The 12,091-nt window shown below is 45.6% G+C and overlaps 1 protein-coding gene across 3 annotated transcripts in view; it reads right to left on the bottom strand.

The window, feature by feature from the left end:
* The window catches only part of ZNF395 (zinc finger protein 395), a 53,437-nt gene extending 42,982 nt beyond the window's left edge, over positions 1-10,455 (bottom strand). Inside the window, exons 1-3 of one of the 3 annotated variants that reach the window (XM_019733192.2) lie at positions 9,351-9,435; positions 8,816-8,954; positions 88-206 (exon numbers count right to left, since the gene is read on the bottom strand). The gene's annotated coding sequence lies outside the window, so the exon portion shown is untranslated. Of the gene's footprint in view, positions 1-87; positions 207-8,815; positions 8,955-9,350; positions 9,436-10,254 lie in introns of those variants that run through there. The other 2 variants (XM_019733194.2, XM_074338353.1) reach the window with 2 other exon arrangements.
* Between the last annotated feature and the right edge of the window lie 1,636 nt (positions 10,456-12,091).

The raw sequence follows: 12,091 nt of genomic DNA, 5'->3' as shown, positions 1-12,091 counted from the left end.
CTAACATCTAGTAAGTATAGGCTCACTATGCTGCTTAATATCCTGCAATGCACAGGACAGTCCCCCTCTCCCTCAACACAGAATTACCTGGTCTGAAATGTCAATAAGTGCCATTGTTGAGAAATCCAGCTATAGGATAACTCTGCTGTCAAATAATTCACCGAAGATTTTAACTCTCATCCTCAAGAAAACATTCTTGTTCTGCCCTGAAAAAATCAACAGAATGAAAGCATTGTGGGGATCAAAGCAATTATGTGAATCCCTTAACATGAAAATGCAGGCTCGTATTTTCATCATTCAATGAATATTTTACTCAGCAACAATGTATGCTCCCTTTTTCTTAAGGTATCTTATCATATGTTGTATATTACTACAGTTCATAAATAGCTTTATGTTCTTGTTTCCCTTTTTCCTCAAACAGTGGGTGCTTACTCACGTCGGTATGTTCTCTGCTAAGTTCCCAATTTCCTCACCTATCCTGAAGTTTACAATGTAGTCTCTCTGCCCCCAAGGAACATACAGCCTCCTTGGACGTAGATTAATGCACACGCAACAATTAAGAAACAATACAAGATAGCATATAATTAAGCTTTAATTGCAATGCTCAGGCTACAGTGGCTCAGAGAAGAGGTCAGTGAGTTCCCACAGCGACAGCCCAGGGCTGCCTATGTGGCTGAGGGGTTCAGTAAATGTTTGTTGAATGAAATAGTGAATGGTTTTTACACAAGCTAGGACTCAAGCTAGTGTATAAACTACATCACAGTATTTAAACTGCTAGCTTTTGTAAATGAATGTTGGTGTCTGGCTGTAAGTTTATTTTTCTTAAAACATCTAGTTTAAACTTATAACCAAACCTATAGATTTCCAAAAATGATTGTATTTTAATAAAACTGAAACAATCATTCATTTGACAGATACATGAGTGCTTGCTGTGTGCAAAGTGAACCAAAAGAGTCTCTAGATTTGAACCGAACCCATAGCTTGTTCTGTTTGAGACTGTCTTGAGAACATAGGCCATCAAAAGGCATGTGCTCTCTCACAGCATAGACTGCACGTAGATCGCTTTTTACTGCAGGTATGTACTTGCACAGCATGCATTCCAGAGTTTTGCACATTAACACAGGCTCAGAGAGAACTTCCCACCGCAAACATCCATTCCCAAACACACACCCAGCCCTCTGCACCTTCACACAGAATCCAGGCTCTGTCCCAAACACACACTGCACAGCACTACACATTACACAATGCAAGATGTACGTAGAAAGACTATAATTTGTTGGTTTCCAATCTTGGCTCCCTGATGACCCCCCACCCCCATAAGAGTTTGCCCTCCCTGGCGGCTGTTCCATCCTAGAACTTGACTTCACCTTGCTTCCTCCCACACCCTGGCTCCCTATTAAAATATAGACATCTTGTTCTTCTTTTCCATCAAAGTAATTAGCTTCTTGGAGAGCATTTCCCATCAGCTTGAGGTGAAGCAAAGCAGACCCAGGCCCTGCCTTATATTATACAGACACATTTCTAGGTGCACTATGAGTGTGAGATGGCCACTATCTCCAATCGCCTCGTGTAACTGCTTCCAGCCTTGTCTCCTTCCAATCCCCCTTTCCTCTGCTTAAAACTCCTCACACACTTCCTGTGGCTTTTGTAACAAAGCCCTAGCATTGCTCATTAAGCTCCTTCATATCTCCTTCCTAATTACTTCTCCAACCACTGCTTGCCTCTACCCCCTTCACACTGCACTCCAGACATGCTAAACTGAACCGTCCTTTGCCTGCACGGACCTTTTCTTTGCTTGATAACATGCTCTTTTCTCTGCCTAGAACACTCTACCCCTTTCTCTCACCTCTTTACCTGGCTATCCCTACTCATCCTTCAGGAGTCAGCTTAGATGGCACTTTCTCTGCCCTCCAGGACTGGATTAGGTGCCTTTCCTTTATGTCCGATAGCGCTCTACACTTACGCCGCTGTGCTGTACTACACTAATCCCCACTGGGGATTTCTATCCCCATTCTCTTGTCTTACTCCCCTCCCTGCAGGACTAAACATTCTATGCAGACAAGGAGCATATCTCGTTCTCCATTGAACACCCAACATTTGGCACAGTGCCCGGCATGTAGTTGGCACTTGATAAACACTGGTTAATAATAAATTGTTAGTTGGACCCAGGGGACTGACTAGAGTTATTCCATCCACGGTCAGGGCAATCTCTGGTTCCCAGCATGCCTCAGATGCTCAGTGGATTCCAGGGCTGGTGAAGACTTTCTAACCATTTATTTAAAACAGGATGAGGCCTGTGGAATGAAGTAAGTCCTCAGGTCCCACTAGAGCATCATGTTATCCCTAACCTGTCTTCCTGAACTCCAGATTCTTGTCACCGAGTAGCTACTTGACACCTCCACTTGGGTGTCTAATCAGATCTCAAGTCTACTGTGTCCAACACTATGTCCCAAATCAGATCTCAAGTGTACACATCCAAAACCACACTTTTGATTTCCCTCCAAAATCTGCTTCTCCCCATCTCAACAAATGGAAAGTCCATTTTTCTAGTTACTCAAAAAACAAAAACAAACAAACAAATAAGAACCAAGCAGACAGACGAAAAGCTTGGAGTCATCCTTCATTCCCTTCTTTGTCTCACACTCTGCATCCAATCCATCAGAAAATTCTGGTGCTTCCGTCTATGACATATATCCAGAATCCAGTTGTGTCCCTCCATTTCCAGCCCTGCTTCCCTAGCCAGGCCATCACCTCTCTGAGTGGGACTTCCACAAGAGGCTCCTCAGTGTTCTCCCCACTTTTTCTGTTGCCTCCCTGTACTATATTCAATACCATGGCAGCCAGAGTGGTCCTTTTGAAACCTAAGTCATATCACTATTCTGCTCAAAGCCTTCAACTGCGTCCTACCTCCCTCACTACAAGGCCCTACCTCGTCCTGCCCCCAGGCAACTCTCTGGCCCCACCACCCGCCACTCTTCTGTGGCTCACCCAGCACTGGCCACATTGGTCCCCTCGCTGTTCCTTAGACCCACTTCCAACTCAGCCTTTCCAAAGCTGTTCCTTTGGGCTAGAATGACCTTCCTCCAGATATCCACATGACGAGCTCCATCCCTTGATGCAGGTCCCTGCTCAAATGCATCCTTACGGGAAAGACATTCCCTTGCTGACCTATCTAATACAGCACCACCCAGCCATACCTCGGCCCTGCATTACTTTTCTTCTTAGTGCTTATCACCACCTAACAGTCTGTCTCCATCCACTCAACTGTAAGTTCAAGGATAGTAGAGACTATATATTTCTTTTTACTGCTGTATCCACAGCTTCTGCAATAGTGTCTATCTAGCATACAGTAGGCATTCAGAAGCAATCATAAATCAAGGGTCAGGTTAGACTACCAAAAAGTTACCCCTAACCCAGGTGTTTATCTACTGCTTTCATCCCAACTAATCCCTCCAGAATTTAGCTTTCTCCTAGGAGGACATCAAGATACCAGTCCACTTAGACTAGAGATGTGTATAACCTCTATGATACACAGTTCTAAGCACAACTTCCACACCACAACCTCAAAACAGGCTATGAGTTTCAAATGAAAATGATAATACTGGTAATTGTGCATTTGTAACATCTTTTTTTCTTTTGACTGAGAAAAATCACAATGTATCCTAGTGCACAAAAACAGGCCCAGCACCAATTTTAAGCATTTTCACTCTAGAAGGCACAAGATCCAGAAATTCTAAGAGAAAGTAGTTTGTAGGTATGCCTGGGACAAATGCACCCTCTCTGATCTATACAGTCTGTAAGGCTTTCCTGGAGAAGGTGGGCTTTGCATTTCATGGAGGAGAAAGGACGGGGAGGTTGCAACTTCGGTATTCGAAGCTTCAGGGTATCCCTGGAGCAGCCTTCTTAGATGTGCACAGCCACACTTTCATGCAAACAAGCTTCCACACGTGTGAAGATATGCAGAGAAACACCCCAGTGCGTAAACACCCAGATCTGTGCCTACTTCCTCCTAGCTCTGGAACTCAGAATATGAGCAAGAGGACATATTCAAAAAGAGGAAAAAATGAGCTGGCTTTGGGAGCATGGACCATAAAGCCCTATGACTCTCGGTATGAAAGAATGTGTAAGCCCAGGCAGGCTTTCTGTGCACATCTGGTTTTTCCTTTTATGCATCTGTGATTTCTATGACACAGGAAATCCACTCTGGAACAACCCTGTCTGCTTTCTAGTGAGCGCATAAAAAAGTGGGGATTAAAAGCATGTTTATCTCACTGTTCAAGGCAGGAAGATAAAATCCAGTACCATTTTGATGATGGACCAACTCCAGCTTCTCCCTACATTGTGCCCCAGGGGAGGTGCAAGTAACTGAGACCAGAGGAGTGGAAAGCCAAGAAAAAATTTTCTGCACAGGCTTAAGACTATCTAGACATGACTCTCACTCTGAAGCATACCAGGTACAGAAAATACCATGTGGGGAAAAGACCAATTCAGCTCATCTCAACAAATACGATGGGAGCAGCTCACAATCTCTCTGGCAGCTCTCCTCCGTTATACTCTCCTTATACTCTCTGTAAAAACAGTCTGCTCATAGAAAGTCCTTAAAATGGGCTGAACTGACAGCTTTCCCCACCCATAAGTGAGGTAACACAGAGCTGTTTAAGAGATAAGCAACATTAAATAAGGTGGAACCAGACAGGGAAACTTAGGCTATGGAAGTAAAGAGAGGACTGGGTTATACATCCAGGGTGGGATTGGGGAGCCTGAAATCATTTCACTTCCTAGATAACGGATGTTACTATAAAAACAGGTTAGGGGCTATGAAAATAGAGAGAGGAGAGATCTAGTAAAGGCAAAACAACCAGTAAGAAGCAAAGCATTGGCTGAAAAGCGTACATTGTGAATGCCCACCCATGCCACCCCCTATTTTGTTTCTTGGGTTCCAATCAACACATAATTATTACTTTTCTGCATGTGACTTTGCTCTTAAGGTTTCTATTCTTACATTCCTCCCCATAGCAGTGGAATCCCCTATCCCCCCCAGAGAAGGCCCTGGTGGTCTTTTCTCTAGTAAATTTACCAGTTTCATTTTTGCCCAGCTGTTAAACATCATCCCTTCAAACATATTCCATTTGTTCACCAGCCCCACATAAGCATTCTACCATACTTCCTTATTCTTCTGCAGGACCAAATTCCTGCCCAAGGCAGGTGTGGCCTGCCACAATCCAGACCAGCCAGATCATCAAGAATGGCCCAGACCCTATCCCGTGTTTCCCCAAAAATAAGACTGGGTCTTATATTAAGGTTTGCTCCAAAAGATGCATTAGGGCTTATGCTCAGGGGATGTCATCCTGAAAAATCATGCCAGGGCTTATTTTCCAGTTAGGTCTTATTTTCAGGGAAACACGGTAGGAGAGCTCCCTAGCACAGGGAACGGTCAGGTGCGAAAGCTATAGTTCTTGACAAGTGAAGCAAAGGGCACAGGATGCTCTCCACCCACTATACATACTGTGGAATAGCAGCATCGTAGAGCATTGGCAAATGCTAACAACTTCCACAGGGCCACACCAGTATTGCGACAACTAACCATTGCCGAGGATTTGAGGTTGATCAACTGAATGACTTCTTGACAAACAAAATGGAAAAAAAAAAATTAAGTCTCCACAAACCCATAAACCAATCAGACAAAACCCCAAATATAAAAGCCTGTTTCTAAAAGCTTTTTAAATGCTGCCAATCATTTTATGACAATGTCTGGCTCTTCTGAATTGAATAGCAGGTACTGTTCCCTATTTGTGCCAGACATCTTATTGTGTTTGCTGTCAGCACAGTTTCTTACAGCCAGCATAGGTTGGCCTCCATCACTACCCAGCGGGATAACCAACTTCACAACAAGAGTTTGTAAGGCACTAGAAGCAAAAGGGGGTTGACATATACTATTGAGTTCCTCTTGCATTTCAGTATAGATAGCAAGGTCTGAAATTTAGAGGCTCCTTCAAATTTAATTTTTCCAAGTTTAAGTCACTTACTAGTAAAAAGTTTCTCCCCTTTTCATAGACCTGCCTAAATTAATAAGGATGAGAAGAATGGGCCTTTTTGATCTTTGTTTGATTTTCTGGAGAGAGTCAATCAAACACCTGTCCAAGAAACACACAATCTTACCTTGATAATATATGCAGTCACCATACTATTCTCTTAACTTACAATCTATCCAGCTTTAGGCCACATCCTGCTTTAATAACCCTTAAAATACATGGGAGTAGAAATTGTGAATTAATCAAATCTTGTTCAATTACCCTTTTGTACTAACCACCTGGGAACACTCTGATTTTCCAATATTTGTTTTAGACATGGCCAGTCTCACAATCTTCTCACTTATAAACTGTGGAATCACCAAAACCCAACCTTCTCCATCTGACAGTATAATTGATTGCCTCTCAGATCGCCCCTGAGAAACTTTCAATGATTCCTGAGTGCAAGAGAAATAGCTAGTAACTGGATTTTCAGTCAATTTAGCACCAAAACGTGGGAGTGAGATCCGCCATACATAGGAACCAGATTTCTACCCACTCCCAGACCACTCTATGTTGTCATTACTCTAATATTTCTCTTCTTCCTTCATGGCTTACCTCCTAATCCAAAATAATCACCCTAAAGAGAATGTTTGAAATTCACCAGCCAATAACCTCCCAGGCTTCTTTGATATGAATACTACGAGCCAAAATGACTGGAAGAGCCAAAATGACTATTGTGTACGTTAGCATACACCGGCCCCATTGTCAACATGCTCACCCACCACCTGGTAGGTAGAAAGTATCATTGTCACTCTGATTTCTTCTATGTATTGGGAAAAGGTACAGGGGGTGAGATTCTATAGCACCTTCAGTTAGCTGGATGGGGTTATAAAATGCTGGTAGATCTGTGAGATCTGGGTGACACAGCCAGGAGAAAACCAAACTCAATTCAAAAAAGCCTTCGCAATAATGTAAGTCTTCGTTGACATTCTCTTTAGGATTCCTCCTAAAGGAGGAATTTCATCTCACCACACACAATTAAGCTTCCAAAAATCCTCTTTTCAAATTTCCGTCTCCAAAATCCTAACCCCCACCGACAGCTATTTCTCTCCCCTTCTCCTTTCTCTCTCTCTCTCTCTCCTTAATCTTATTCTTCTTGCTTCATTACTTCCCCCTTCCCCCCTCTCTCCTCCTCCCTCAAGTGAAAAAATATGGCCTGCTCCTGACTTCTGCCTCTTACTTTGTCAAAGATCTAGCAGCTCACTGAGCCAGTCAAGAGCCCTCCCCCTGGAAGTCAGGGAGCGGCAAGGGATTGATATTGTACTCGTATATATTTAAATTTTATTTGCTTTTTCCTTCTCATGACTAGTATCAGACCAGTTCCAGGCTCTCTGGTCGTTTCCCAAGGAACACACACAGGGCCTCCACATTTTATCTCTAGACTCTTAGAATAGCTGACAGGATGTGAAGGATGTCCCTCTCAGCTCTCCTTGGACCACTGGTGACCCACCTGGCTGTCCATCACCAGAATTGTTCAGGAGGAAGAAGAATGATCTCTCACGGACTCCCTCTGTCTCTAAGATTCTGTGACTCCACATGCCCCTGCTCTTTGTCGTTCAATGTCCTGTCCTTCTAATTGTACTTTAAGAGTGACCACTTACCTTCCCACCCTTTGGCATTAACCAACTGATAGAATGGTTGTTATTGGTCCCCTTTCTTTACGATTTCACAGAAAACAAACAAACAAAAAACCCTAATAATTTCATCTGAAAAACCTTGATCTTATCCTCTTCATGACTCAGACTGTCACAGTATCCCAAAGTGAAATGTTATCTAGCCAACTTCTAATTTGAGTTTGTTGAATTGTGACCTGTTTATCATACAATAATAGTGAGGAAGGATTATATTTTCTTTTGTCTACCCAGACCCATGGGACTCACACTTGTTATGACTCATGGGAACTAGAACACTTAAGAAGTGATAGTTGTGGCTAGCACCCAACTTCCATTATTTTCTGAGGGATAAATAAGTAATATTGTGCCAAACTTATTAGTCAGGCCTCTCTTTGGAGACAAGTGACAGGAACTCAATTCATGCTAGCTTAAGCAAAAAAAATGAACTTTTTGGCTCACTTAACTGGGAAATCCAGAAGTTTGTACTAGCCTTAGACACAGTCGGACCCCAGGTTTAAACAAAGTTGTCAGGGTTTGTGCTCTAAAGCTCTCAATTCTTTTTGCCCCTTCTTATTACTCCCATTGTTTCCTACTTCAAAAAGAGTTTTCCCCTCCAAAAACAAGAGTTTTTCCGTATACTTGGGAAGACTGTTGCTGGCAACTACCAACGAGGACATCCCAATTTAGGAACACCAGCAGAAAACAAAATTTTCTCTCTTGTATTCATGTATTAGTTCCAGGGAAAGACTCTAATTGATTCTGCTTAGTTAAAATGCCCACCCATTTGGACCACTGTTGCCAGAAGGATGGGATTCTCCGGTTTTGAACCTAAATAAAACCACAGGGAATAGAGGACTGATGTCCCAAAGGAATGAATGCTGGACAGAGAAAATTACATATGTCCACTGTGCAGTGAGAGGGAGGGAGGAAGGACACCCTTAGGAAGCAAAGGACTTGCGTTCCTGTTCTCCCTTACTCGCTGTGGGACTTCTGACAAGCCACTGTGTCTTTCTGAGCCTCAATTCCTCATGTATGAAATGGTTACGTAACAGTTACGAGTACAATATTAAATTATATGTTGCAGTATCTTGGTAAGGCACCAGGTGATTTTTCAGATAATGAGAAACTCACTTCGTTGCGGAAGGCGATGCAGAAGTCCCCGTGGTCCTCTATTTTTATGCGAATACATTCTCAGAACACTTTACATTTTAGGGAGAGCTCTTTCGTCTGTCATACAAGTTAGAAAACGAAGCTCAAGAAACTGGAATGCCTAGAATATAGACTAAAATGAACTTATTTGTGTAACTGTAGCCACACGCAGTCACGAAAAATATATGACGATACTGCAATTGAATCATTTCCTGGATTAAGAAAAGTGGCAGAGCCCCACGGAGGGACAACACGCAAGCAGACAACCACCTCATAAGGCAGAGATCCCTGTGAGCACGTACGCACAGCCCACTGTAGGATTAAGGAATTCCAGGGCCGAAAGGATTGCATGCGCAGACGCTTCACCGACTTGTGTGAGTGTGTGAGTGTGTGTGTGTGTGTGTGTGTGTGTGTGTGTGTGTGTGTGTGTAGGGTGGAGACAGGACTAGGAGGGAGCACTCCACAGGCTAGGAAACTTAAAAAACACACACACCAAAAAAACAACAAACAAACCCACAAAAACAACTATCCAGGGCGTCTTTAGCTGGATCCTTCCAGGAACGCAGCGGCCTTGGCACCTCAGATGCAGTCCTCTCCACCCCTCCTCCGCCCCACTCCTGCTCCAGAAGCTCGAGGAGTCCGGTCCACGTTTTCCCTCTCGCCCTCCCGCCCTTCGGGTTAAAGCTCCCCCGCCAGGAGTAAACAAGCAGCCCAAACAGGCAGCCTGTAGGACCGGCCCCTGCTCCCCGTTTCCTGCGCCATCCCCAGCAACAGGCCCCGCCCCTCACGACAGGCCCCGCCCCCACACCCCACCTCGCCTCCCACCCTCCCGCTTGCGGCGTCCGCCTGCCCTGGCGGTGCCCCGGCGCGGTGCCGCGGCGCGGTGCCCAGTCCCCAGCCCGCGCCTGGAGCCGCTTCCCTCGGGACCCCGCTCCCCGCCCGCCTGCGCGCCCCCAAACCATGCTGAGGGAGGGTGCGTGGCGCACACGTGACTCGTGTTGTGGGCGGGGCCTGCGCAGGCCGAGCCGCTGGCGGCCGCTGGGGAGGCGGGCCGGGCCTCGCCTCCCACACTCGCGGGAGCCCTCCTGGCCCGCCCGCCCCGCCCCTCCTCCGGCCCGGCTGGGGCCCCGCTCTGGCCCCTCGCCCGGCGAGCGCCGCGCTAGGCCTCCGGAAGACTTTGACACTGTTGCTGCTCCACCTCGTGCAGCCGGGCCACGGGCCTCGCCCGCAGCGCCTCTCCCCCAAGCCCACACTCGGCAGAGCTTCTTTCCTTAAGTTTCCTGCCTGACTCCACCGAAACCTACATATTCACAAGCCCCTGGCTTCATAAACATACCCCTTCCTGCCTCCACCCACAGAGACGTCCTCCAGCACACACAGACCTATATTGTGCGGTCTTCCCACACCTCCCCATTACCTACCTCTCGGTTACCGGAACGTCAGAGGGACCCAGGGAGCTCCCCGAGCCCGACTTCCTTAACCTTTCTCTTGCTTGAAAGGTGGGGAAACTTGGGTTAAGAAAGGTGAAAAGATTTCCTTGCTCAGAACCAAGAGCGGAACTCAGACCTCCTGTTGTCAGGGCCTTCTCTCTACCGACCCCTCCCTGCATTTCAGGGTCAGACCGACTACTCTGACACTTAACTCCAGTCATGGTTACCCAGTTAACGTCGCTCAGGTGTTCTCCCCAGGGAAAATGTATCTGCCCATTGCCTTTGGGCTGTCTCAAGGTGGCTCCAGGAAACAGATCATAGCTGGCCCAAAAGAAAACCTTTACAGAGTACTGCAGAGAGAAGCAGTTTCATCTGGAGGTTAGGGGAGCGGACTGTGAAGTCAGACTGTCTATATTCCGGTCCTATCTCTTCTAGCGACTGGCCATCTTGGGCAAGTCATTTGACTTATTTCTGCTTTGGGTTCCTCATTTGTAAATCAAGGATAATAATAGTAATTATCTCATAGAGATATTGTGAGGATTAAATGAGTTAATAGAGGTGGTAATCAGGACAGCACTTGGCATGTAATAAAGCCATTAAAGAAATCACGCCGGGCTAGCCACGTTGCTGGGTTTCTTGATGTTCTATCCCTCTTCTCTGATGCCTCCCACTATATATTGCAGCCAGATTCATCTATCAGGCCAGGTTCCAGCAGATGGTAAATGGAAGGGTAGAGAGCAGGGGAGCCATGTCGGCTGGGGCATCCCCATGTTGACAGCACCACCGCTAACTTCTCAGCCAAGGGGAACAGGATGTGTGGCATAGTGAGGACAGAGGCAAGGAGCTTCTCCTGCCCTTGTAAGGGGTGCTGGAAGAGGGGGAAAGAGGGGATTCAAAGAATGAAGTCATCCATTGGGCCAAACAGTAAAGTGGGGAGACAAAGGCAACCACCAGACAGAATGTCAGACAGACACCCTGCCAGTTCCTGACCATTTAGCTTTTGACCCCACTCAATGAACCCTACCAGTGATTATGTGCACCTAGAGTTCTCCTATAAGTTCCTGGCTAAAAAGCCCTGTTTTATTTACCTTGATTGATCCTTTAGCACCTCGCTCAGTGCTTTGGGAATAAGTGATCAACAAATGTTTAAATGTTTTTAAAAGGATATTATGTATGCATATCACTGAGCCGGGCCTTGTGAACAGGGTCCCAATTTTAAGAAAAGGAATCTTTATGCATCCAACCCCCACTCTTCTGAGTTAGAGGAAGCTATTTGCCGGGGGTTAAACAGCAAGTTAGAAACAGAAGCCAAGTCTCTGCTTTCGGTCTGATATTATTTCCATGACACCACACTGAACTTACAATGCAATTGGAAGGAAAAACAAACTCCCTAAAAGCTACAGAACAAAATAAGGCAGTGTGTGGTTAAGTAAGACCTGAGTACACTGTACAAATGGGATGAGTGGTAGGAGTTGAGAGAACAGGAATCCCCAGGGTCTGGGATCACCCAGAAAATGCTCACTGCCAGAGAGGGCTTAAACTGGTCCTGAAAGATGGGTAGGATTCAGGACTGTGGAAAGGAGAGAGAATTCCTGGAAGGGGAAGTGGCTTTCTACTGAGGCTGTGGTGGGCTTAACTGAAGGGTCAGTGAGGAAACCAGCAGGATTTTGGTTGGATCCTAGTGGGAGAAAATGTTAGAAGGTTAAGTTGAGGCCAAATTTAGGGAAATTTCAAATACCAGGATGTGGAGTTTCAACCTTAATCTGTGGATAATGGAGAAGCCCTGAAAAAAGACACTGAGCTAGGCATTGAACCAAGACAAGACACC

This window comes from Rhinolophus sinicus, linkage group LG07, assembly GCF_036562045.2.
Source record: "Rhinolophus sinicus isolate RSC01 linkage group LG07, ASM3656204v1, whole genome shotgun sequence".
In the NCBI taxonomy this organism is placed as follows: domain Eukaryota; kingdom Metazoa; phylum Chordata; class Mammalia; order Chiroptera; family Rhinolophidae; genus Rhinolophus; species Rhinolophus sinicus.
The sequence above is the reverse complement of the archived record's forward strand: the minus strand, read 5'-3'. Positions and strand labels throughout refer to the sequence as shown.